Source organism: Myotis myotis, unplaced genomic scaffold (assembly GCF_014108235.1).
Source record: "Myotis myotis isolate mMyoMyo1 unplaced genomic scaffold, mMyoMyo1.p scaffold_m19_p_13, whole genome shotgun sequence".
Taxonomy (NCBI): Eukaryota; Metazoa; Chordata; class Mammalia; order Chiroptera; family Vespertilionidae; genus Myotis; species Myotis myotis.
This window is the reverse complement of record NW_023416317.1, coordinates 28,069,833-28,080,721: the sequence shown is the minus strand read 5'-3', so window position 1 is coordinate 28,080,721 and position 10,889 is coordinate 28,069,833. Positions and strand designations below refer to the sequence as shown.

The 10,889-nt window shown below is 48.4% G+C and overlaps 1 pseudogene; it reads right to left on the bottom strand.

Moving 5' to 3' along the window:
• Positions 1 to 229: 229 nt before the first annotated feature.
• The window catches only part of LOC118668598, a 47,174-nt pseudogene continuing 36,514 nt past the window's right edge, over positions 230 to 10,889 (bottom strand).

Here is a 10,889-nt window from a genome sequence, read left to right as displayed (position 1 = left end):
GACCACTGAGCCTGTATAAAAAGATCACACACTGCTAGACAGGATGTTGAAATGACTGGTGTGTAATGTTTTTAAGGCCTTCATTTTTGTCAGCGTAAATTTCCTTTAATTATTTTCCATTTCCCGTAGGATTTCATTTTGAGGTTTAATGTACCAAGCCAGTATAAAGTTTTACAATTCAGTAATTCTGGATTTCCAGTCATCTAAGATAAAAATGGAAATGTGAAATTTAGTTAAAGTTAATTTTCCTCGTCTTCATATCTAAGGCTTCATCCTCTTCACCATCATCTTCTGCTTGCTGATTCTCTTAGTCGACAGGTAGATACCTTTCCTGTTCCAGGTATACACTTAGCTGACAGTGATCTCTGAAGAGGTGACTTTGAATTTGCTCTTGCAATACCTAGTCGAGATGAACAACCTGGTGGATATAGAGAGTTTCAGAAAAACCTCAAAATCATCTTCTTCAACAATCTTTTGTAGATTGTGGTAGGCAGCAGTGTGGACCTCTGAAGCGATGCTGTGAAATAACATTTGAATAGTGATACATTCTGAAAATATAGTCTTTCTATGCTTTATTTTCTGCTTTTCAAAATTGTCAATTGTTTCCTCCAGATGATGAGTTGTTCGAGTAGCATCCATTGTCACTCTCTGTAAGTTCATTTCTGCCTGTGAAATAACACGTCAGTCAGATGGGTTTCGCTGAGTTAGTTGTTTAGCTTCTCAATTCCTTGCTGTTAATGTTGCTTTTACGTCAGCTCCTTTTGTTTTTACAATGGTTCCATAAGCTTTCAATGATTCAGCTACTTTAGCTTTAAGTATTTCAACCTCTGCCTGTTGGTAATCCTGAAGCTTGGCAAACTCACCAGCACAGTTTTTCAGGCCTTGCTTTAAATGTGGGGGGTCTCTCAGGGGTGGGGGACTTTTTTTCTGCCAAGGGCCATTTGGATGTTTATAACATCAACATCATTCTCGGCCCATACAAAATTATCAACTTAAAAACTAGCCTGCTATATTTGGTCAAATATTTAATTAACTCACCCCTAATGCCTTGGCAGGGCCAGACCAAATGATTTCACGGGCCTCACATGGCCCTCGGGCCGGACGTCCCCACCCCTGGCAGGCATGCAGAGGTTCACCAGCAGGTCTGCGTTGTCTCGCAGTCTGGCAGTTCCCTGCACATACGCAGCAAAGCTTTGGCACAGCTCTTCTAGATGCTTCACCGTGTTGGTGACAGCATCTTGCAGTTGTTTGGCTTGAGCATCTGGTTTTCCAAGCTGTGCCTCAGCACCTTGCCCTGAGCACTGCCAGGACCCTGGACTGGGGCCAGGCTCGGGGCACTTGGGTGTGCTGGGGCGCCAGGAGCCTGAAAACTGTCCTCTTATATCTGAGTGAGAGTTTCGCTGAATTTAGAATTTAGGTAGTTATTTTCCCTCACCATGCTGGAGATGTTAGCCTACTGCCTCTGGCTGCTCTTGTGGTTATTGGTCTGCTTGTTCTTTTATAAGCAATCTGTCTTTCCCCTGGGGCATTCTTAAAGGTTTCTCTGCAGTTTCACTATGATGTGTCTACATGTGATTTCATTTTTACTTATCCTGCTGGGATTTCTTGTGATTCCTGAATCTGATGATTCATGTCCTTTGTCAATTTTGAAAAATTCTTACTCATTATTTCTCAAAGATTGCTTGCCCCTAAATCTCATATTCAGGATTTCCAATTAGACATAATTTAGGTCTTCTCATTCTATCGTCCATGTCTCCAGTGTTTTTATCTCTTTATCTCTGTGTTGCCCTATAAGTAATTTCTTTAGATCTGTCTTGCAGTGCATGAATTCTCTATTTAACCATTTAACCAATTCCACTGGGCTTTCAATTTCAATGATTTGAATTTGTTTCAAGGAGTTTTATCTATCTATCTATCTATCTATCCATTAATCTATCTATCCATCCAATCGGCCTGGTCATTTTTAGTAGTCTGTTTCTTGCTTGAATTTTCAGCTCTGTATTTTACTTTGTTCAACATTTTAAACTTACTTATTTAATATACTGTACCTAATTATTCCAGTGTCTAAAGTCCGTCAGGTATAATTCTACTATTGATTGTTTCTGAGGATTCCCACTGCGGTTCCTCATGTGTCTTACACCTCTTTGCAAGCTTGATTTGACTCCCCGAGATCTCTAGGGACCTCGGGGCCTGGATTGATGGTGTGCTCCTCCAGAGACAATTAGCTTTGGCCTCTGCCAGGTGTTGCAGGGCACTGCTGGCCTGAGACAGTTTTAACTTCTTGGGGTTTTCTGGACTGAGGAGATAATATAAATTTGAACTCATATTTTCAGAGTGCAAGGCTATGGTTATGAGTTCAGCAGAATCTTCATTCTCTTATTTTCCTTTTCCCCACTTAGATACGAGCCTAAGATTAAATTACAGATCTAAAATGGTTGAGTTATCTTTTCTTCCTTTGATGGTGGGCAGATTTTTTTTTTTTTTTTTTTGGCCCATCTTTTCACTGTAGCCCTCTCCCATAACTTCTGTGTTTGGGAGATGAGTGGGATAGGGGATCTAATCACACATATGCCATGGACTTGTCTCCCGTGTTGCCAATAAACCCTGAGACTCCAGTGTCCTGGTGTCAGCAAATGCCCTGGAGCCGCCCTGGGGCAGCACCGACCCTCCAGGCTGGAGGCCCATCTCCTCTTCACCTCTGACCTTTGGAGAGTCCTTGTTTTACTTACTGCAAGTTCAGCTCTGCATTTAAAAAGATTGTCTGAGCCTGGTCAGCATGGCTCAGTGGTTGAACATTGACCTATGAACCAGGAGGTCGCGGTTCGAGTCCCAGTCAGGGTACCTGCCCAGATTGTGGGCTCAATCCCCAGAAGGGGGTGTGCAGGAGTCAGCCGATCGATGATTCTTGTGCATCACTAATGTTTCTTCTCTCTCTCCCTCTCCCTACCTCTCTGAAACAAATTTAAAAAATATATAAAAAGATTGTTTGGTGTATTTCACCCAGTACTTTTTTTTTAAAACCTGAAGTTTGTTTGTTTTAGAATATCAAATCCACAACATTACCAGGAGTAGAAATCCTTACCAGGATTTTGAAGTATGAGTAGGAGTTCAATGCTAGCTATGCCACAGTCTAGCACTCACTCACTGCGCCTCTGATTGTTTTATATTGTGGACATGTTGCTCAGCCTGTTTTAGCTCTTTGCAAATTCCTTGTACTTGGCACCTGGTTCTAAGCCAAGCTTGGCTTCCTGCAAAAGAGCATACGCATGGCTTAGCCCATGCTGATCCCATCCCAGGCTTCTCTGCCTGCATTTCCATCTTTGGCACTATTGCCATTACTATTCCAGGTGATGCTAAGTGCATGGCCCATCAGCACAGGAATGTGTCCTTAGAGCCTGCCCGGCTGACAAGCTCCTGCCCTAACTCTCTCTTCTCTGTCTGTCTGGAGACATGGACCTTAGCCTCAGGACCCTGCATCCCTGCTGGAAGGCCTGCCCTGCCTCCTTCTCACCCTGGGAGCCAGGCTAGTCTCTTTAGATATCAAGGAGCACCTGGGATAACATGCTTAGAGATTTGTTCTCTGGGGTTGTCCCCTCTAGAAAAGAGAACTGTTCATTTAATATTGACTATTAAGATGTTAGTGTGAATGAACTTACCTGACACTATAATAATGGTAATAATGGTAATAGTAGGGTAGAACATCTACCCTAGCCCCTCACTGTACAGATGAACGAAATGAGGCCCAGAGAGGGGCGGGAACTGGCTCAGGGTTGCACAGCAAGTACTTGAATCACAGAGATAGTGAGGATGGCCTTGAGGAAACAGAGTCTGAAGTGAGGGAGGCCTTGCATCTCTCCACTTCCCTGGAAGTCAGTGTGGAGGCCTGAGGCCAGCCACAGACTCTGCTCCCCAAGAGGCGGCTGGGATGGGGGATCCATCCACTTCCCCTCAGTCCCCAGGCAGGGAGGGCCGCTGGCTGAGTGAGCCCTTCCTCTCCCCCCATCAAAAACCCATGGGACAGAGCCTTCTTTATCAGAGTCCAGCTGTGGCTGCCTCAGGCTTGCTGGGAGGTGCTAGGGCTGGGAGCGAGGCTCAGGACGGGCTGACATAGGAGAGGAGATAATTTCAATCTGCAACCTCCAGATTGAGGGAGAAATGTAAACACAGGCTGCAGAGCCAGCAGCATGGGGGTGGGGCGGGTGGGCAATGGGCACCCTGCTGGCTAGCCTTCCTCACAGAGCCCACTGTGAGGAGAGCTGGGGTGATTTTCCATGACATGGTCTTTCAGGGGCATGTGAGGGAGTGGCTGCTTTGGCTGCAGAGGTCTCTACAGGCCAAGCGCGCCCTCAGTGAGACTGAGTGGGGAGAGTCCTGGCCCGGCACCAGACAGAGCTCTCTCCAATCCGAGCTCCGTCTCACAGCTAGCTGTGGGACATCCTCAGTTTCCCCATCTGTAAAATGGGGACCATATTAGAACCAGTTTCCTAGGCGTGCCTGATCTTTATTCGTTCTACAAATATTTGTTGGGTACCTAAGTTCCAGACACCACTGAGAAACAGAACACAGAGCAGGGACTGTAGGTCCCCTCTCCTCTGTGCAGAGGGTGAGGTTTCCATGAGATAATGTGGCCAAAATGCTTGCCAGCGGCCCTGGCACAGAGAAAATGGCCAGAAGATGGAACTATTGGTTGTGATGGTTGTTAACATGAGTTAGTTAATTTGAGCCAGTGCAGCCTGGTTCATCTCCCACCCTCCTCACCCCTTCATAGGCTACTCATGCTCAGCCTTCAGTACTTAGATGTTCCCTCCTACAAGAAGCCTGCCGTGATTTCCCGAGGCTGCATTATCCCCCTCCCCGCTTCACTGACCCCTCCCCCCTTCCCACGCTTCCTTATGGCACTTTCAGGTAATGCGTCTCTGGGGGCACCAGTGACATGCTGAGAGGCAGTGTCTTCCACCCATTCTTCAAGCTTTGGGTTTTGTTTGTATCTTTCTCCCCCTGCCCCCAGTTATGGTAAAAAACATACTTGTTACTATCCGCTCCCCACTCCGTGCTGCTAACTGGACATGCGCTCCTGAAGGCAGGGCTGGACCTTGTCCCATCTCTGGTTCCCCAGAACCTGGCATATTGTAGATGGCTACTCATGTTTGTTGCATGAATGAATGAATGACTGAGTCCTTACCATGCCCCTGCCTTTCAGGCACTGTGGTTGCCCCTTAGAGCCAGAGACGGGAACTTCTTAGCCCATGACTAAGACTTCCTTACAGGGAAGTCACAGGTCAGCAGTGCAGATTTCTGTAGGTGGGGGTGTGTGACAGTGACCGCTGACATTTATTGAGTGCTCACCATAGCTGGATACTGTGAGGAGCTCTTTACTAGAAGGTAGATCTGATCTTCATCCTGTTTTATGAGATAAGATATAGTATTTTTCCCATTAGTAGCTGAGGAAATGGAGGCCCAGAGTGGTGAAGTATCTTGTCCAAGATCACCCAGCTCGTCAATGTGAGTGGAGTGAGGATTCGAACCCAAGTGGAGCACCTCCAGGGTAATGCTCTCGGCCCTTCACTGCACAGTCTCCTAGGGGTGTGGTGTGTGGCTGGATGGGCAGGGGGGCACACCCATGTGTGGTCTGGGGCAAGTGCACCCTGGGCAGCTCCTGCCATCCTGGGTGTGCCCTGGCTCCCAGCAGGCTTGTTGCTGAGGGTGGCAGAAAGGAGGAGCTGTTGCTTTAGGCTCAAGTGATAGAAACGGGTGGGCTGGACTCACGGGCTGTCATAGTAATGGGTGTGGGTGAGAAGCCATCGGCCTGCCCTTGTGAGGTGGGCTGGGAGCCCTCAAGCCTGGAGGGTGGGGACTGCTTTGGGTCTGAGAGGTCACAGCTTGGCATGGCATATTTGTTTACAGGCTAATTCGAACAATTTTCAGCTGATAGACCTCTGGGGACCCCAGTGGCATGCTGAGAGGCACAGAGTCTTCCACCAGTTCTTCCAGCCTTTGATTTTGTTTGCTTCTTTTTTCCCAGCTATAGTCAAAGTGATTCTCAGGAAATGATGAGTGCCTTTAGGTCAGAGGAGGAGCCTGTGTCTTTGTGGATTCCCGTGTGTGTGGGTGCACAACCCTGCCACACTTTGCTCCTCCACGTGTGCTTGGCTGTATATGCTTCTGGCAGGGGCTCTGCCTTCATTACTCAGGAAGAAAGATGGTTCCTTGATGCAGATTGTCACTTTTTCATCCAGCCAACATCCTCCAAGAACCTAGTCTGTGCCAAGCCGTGTGCTGGGCCTCAGGGATGAAATGGAAAATGAGCCCCGATCCTGCCCTCAGGAACTGACAGTTTAGTGGGAGAGTCAGGTCAGGAAACAGGTGAGGACAGCTCAGGGTGGGCGGAGGGGGAGGGCTCTGCTGGAGGGAGGCACAGAGGACACACCATGGAGCAACTCCTCATGCAGCCTAGAGAGAGGGAGCCTATGGAAAGCTTCCTGGAGGAGGTGGCCACTGGGATTCATTTGGAGGATTCATCGAAGATAATGAGGGAAACAAAGTGGGGCAATGCTTTAATGGATTGTAGCTAATATAAGTACCTGGTGGGGAGAGAGGGCCTGGGGGCTCAGGAAATACTAAGTAGTTTGGTTTGTATGGTGAGTCGTGTGTGTGTGTGTGTGTGTGCATGTGTGTGTGTGTGTGTGTGTGCATTTGTATGGAAGGTAATGTCTGAAGAGTTATATTGGAAATTTCTGTTTACGTATTTTCCGTGAAAACTCTTCTGAAGTGTAATGCATGAAGAAAATTTGATCATTCACATTTTAGTGTGAACAAGTTTATATCTTTCTCCGAGAAGCTTGGACCCTTGAATGAGAATGGGTGCTGAAAGGCAGGACAGGCCACCCTGCTGACAGCCATGCTCTGTCACATTCCATGTCACTCAAAACCCCCCTGGAACCTGATATTTTCGGCCTGTATCCCTCTGAGGTGTAATAATCTAGTGCCCACCTCACACTGCAGGAAGCTGAGAAGCCTGCTATCTGTCCTACGCTCACCTCTGGCTGACCCTCTGGAGGAAAGGACCCTTCTCACGCAGAGATGTGGCCGGGCAGGCACAAGGCTTGAGGGCTGGCTCTGAGGGATGAGGCTGGACAGGCTGCCCGCAGACCACATGAGCCCAGCCCCTGCTCCTTGTCCCTGTGCCAGACCTTGCCTGCTCCCAGCGTTGGTACACTTTCTTTGACGGATTAAAACGGTAGCTCGCCCCATTTAGCTGGGGCTCCAATAGCCCACACCATGTGGGCTCCGTGGGGGGGGAGCGGTGAGTAGGAGGAAAAGAAAACTTTTGGGGGGCAGAGAGGAAGGTAGAAGGATGAGCCATATCTCAGAGGCGTGTGTCCTGCCCACAGAGGGCCTCCGGTGGACATTCAGTGCACTGGCCAGCTGAGCAATGGAGCCCACTGGCCACTCCATTGGCTAACTGGCCAGCTGCCTGGTAGATGTAGCTCTGGACAACACTGGTGGCCCCACTGCAGGCACATCTCTGGGAGGAAGACTTGGAGGAAGCCGACATACAACCTCACCAAAATGGGGCTGCCTCTGCCAGGACCTGATGGTTGGAGCTCCTGGGATGGCGAGCTCCACTCTCAGAGCAGAGGGGACCTTCTGAGGGGACCGGGGCTCAAGGCCAGGCCCCAAGCCCCTGAGGGCAGGGCCCTGAGGGTAAGGACTGTGGACAGCATGGTCCAGACCAGGCATATGGCATCTTGCTGGGGACACAGTGGAGGATTCACTGGCAGGTGGGACTGTTGCAGCAGATACATTAATAAACTGCTTTGGCCCTGCACTTTATAAGGTACCTATGCATTCATTGTCCCTTTTGATCCTAGAACAAGCCTCAGTCAAATTAACTCATTACAAAAGGGAACTTGCCCAGGGACACAGCTGGGAATTGGTGAAGTCAGGCTTGGAATCTAGGCCTAACCTAAGCGCATCTCACCCCATACATCGTGAATCTTTGCTCCTAAGGCCTCTGCAGGTGCTGGGGGTCAAAGCCTGGCTAGGCCACTTTCATGCAGAACCTGGGCAAGTTACTTATTTGTGTCTCACTTATTTGTGTCCTCGCCCATCAGTGTTAATGACAGCATGTACCTATAGGATCCCAGTGAGGCTCCAACAAGGTCACACGGAGACCCCGAGTGAGACCATGTGACTGTAACTATTGCCTGAATGGTGGCTGCCCAGGCTGTCAGAATTGCTGAGATCAGCCGGGATGTGGAAGAGCATGTTGGGGGTAGGTATGGTCTGGGCACCTAGGGCTTTAGACCGGGGAGGGGGTGCAATGAGCCTGGGCTCTTGGGCCTCCCAGGGGTCCCCTCTTTAAATCCTAAGAGACAACTTAGACACTGGGCTTGATCAGCCACTTTTCCAGAGTCACTCAGCTGGCAGGAACAGTGAAGGGGCATTGAAAACACCGAGTAGTTGGCGCATGGCTGGAAGTTGGGTGCGGCTGTTCAGGGGCCTGCAGACTACCTGGCCTTGAGAGGTCCGGAGTCATCAGAGGAGGTCATTCTGAAGAGGTGGACTTAGATTTCTGTAGAGGGGAGCAGGGCCTCAGACCTGGGGTGTCTGAGAGTGAGTACCCATGCATCCCGGGGCCACACAGTCCTGGTTATGCATGTTGTTCTGGGGTAACTGTTATCAGTGCCCCTTTCACTGTTAAAAGTGGCCTCATTTGGACAGTAAATTAGACAGTCACCCAACTTTGAGCCACAGGCTCCCTCTTCCCTGGCGAGGCCTGTTCCTGAGGGTCCACCAGCACCTAGGCTGGGTGAGGCAGATTGGGGGACTTCCATGCCAGGTCGCAGCACTGGGAGCGGGGCAGGGCACCCTCTGAGCCTGGAGGGGGATGGGAGCAGGGAGGGACAGGCCAGCTGGCCGCATGGAGACCACATGGGGCCATGCCTGAGACCCACACTGTTGTCACCTGGGTAGGAGTTGGGAGATTTTAGCTGAAACAGATACGAGATATTGGTCTGGCTTAACTTTTTTATTTTCCTGATAATAATGATATTAGTAATCATGATTACTTTTAAATAAGCCCCACCTAAGTACTAGGGGTGTGTGTGTGTGTGTGTGTGTGTGTGTGTGTGCGCGCGCATGCACATGTGTGTAAAATATTTATATATTATATGTAATATGCAGTTGAATAACATGGGATTTTGGGGTGCTGACCCACGGCATAGTGGAAAATCCGCATATAACTTTTGCCTCTCAATAGTTTACTATTGACTGGAAGCCTTACTGATAACATGAACAGTTGATGAACACATATTTTATATGTCTTACTCATTATATACTGTATTATAATAAAGTAGGCTAGAGAAAAGAAAATGTTATTAAGAAAATCATAGGAAAAGAAAATGCACTTAAAATATATTGAAAAAAATCCACATATACCTGGGCCGGCCTTCTTGGTTTTAACTGTATGTTATACAGAAACACGCTTTAAATAGTTCAGTGGTTCAGCATGAGACCCAGAAGGGGAGGGCCAGTCTTCATATTCCACCCCTGGGAAGGGGCAGAAGCAGGGTTCAGACCCAGGGCATTTGACCTCAGCCAGTGTCCTTTGCCGATCCCACCCACTACCCCCTGGGCATCAGGATCAGGCATGTTGTTTGCAAAACCTCGAAGCCTAAGCTTGGAAGATTAGGAGGCAGGGGAAGACGGGCTGGCTGGGGACCTCTCTGTCCCTGTCTGTCCCTTGCCCTCCTCGGGCCAGCTCCGTCAGGGAACGGCCAAGCTCGAGGCCACATGAGGAGTTCCCAAGCTGTCTTTCATCCGGTCCCGCAGTGATTTGTTCAGCATGCAGTGCAAATTTCCCTGTCTCAAGACATGGAATCTGGTACAGCTTTGCCTGGATCAATGTCCAACCCCTTTCAAGTTCTGGAGAAAGTCACTCCTCTCCAAAGTTCAGACCTGCCAGACTCAATAACTCCACAAAAATGCTTGGATGAAAATTGCTCCAAGCAATCCCAGCGGAAAGCCAGCACCTCACCCCTCGTTTAAAGTTATGATCCTTATCATAATTAATTCAATAAAGAAGTAATGTGCTTCAACCTAGGCAGAGAGAATAATTTTCTGTCCTGACTGGGATAAACTTTCAACTGGGGACATTGAAAGTCTGGGTCTGAGCTCTCGCAGCAAGTAATAAATTGCAGACCCGGGCAGCCCGCAGAGCCCCATTTAAACTGTGGTAACTAGGCCACTATTGAGGAGAGGAAGATTTGGATTCGGGTGGGCAGCTCCAATAAATAGCGGAGTGTTGTTTATAAACCCTGCAGTCCCGCTGGCCTCCGCCTCGAGACAGGCAGTAGCATTTGCTTGTTGAAAGCACCAGAGCGTTTGATCCTCGCACTCGGAGGGACCCACCTTGAGTCTTGAATCTAAAATCCATTTCCTCCCGTGATTGAAAGGTAGGATTAGCCTGGCTTCTAAACAGACTAACACATTTTCAAGTGGAGATACTGACTTGGAGACCAAGCCAGCCCAGCCCACACAGTGGCAAGTCCTGCTCTTTCCTTGGAGGTTGCAATGATTGAAGTTCATTCTGGGCTTTATTTGAACACAAGCCTGCTAGGTTTATAGAAATTGCAAGTGTAGCAATTAAAGTCTCTGGAATCAAATTAGAATAGAAGGAAAGTTAGTTATCATCAAAACAGCGTCCAGTTAGCACATTATGGGAAGAGATAAATTCAACACGCATTGTTTTCTGAAAATAATTCAATGATGGGGAGGTAGGGTTCTTTTTAAAAAAATATATTTTTTATTGATTTCAGAGAGGATGGGAGAGGGAGAGAGTGATAGAAACATCAAAGATGAGAATGACTGATCGGCTGCCTCCTGCA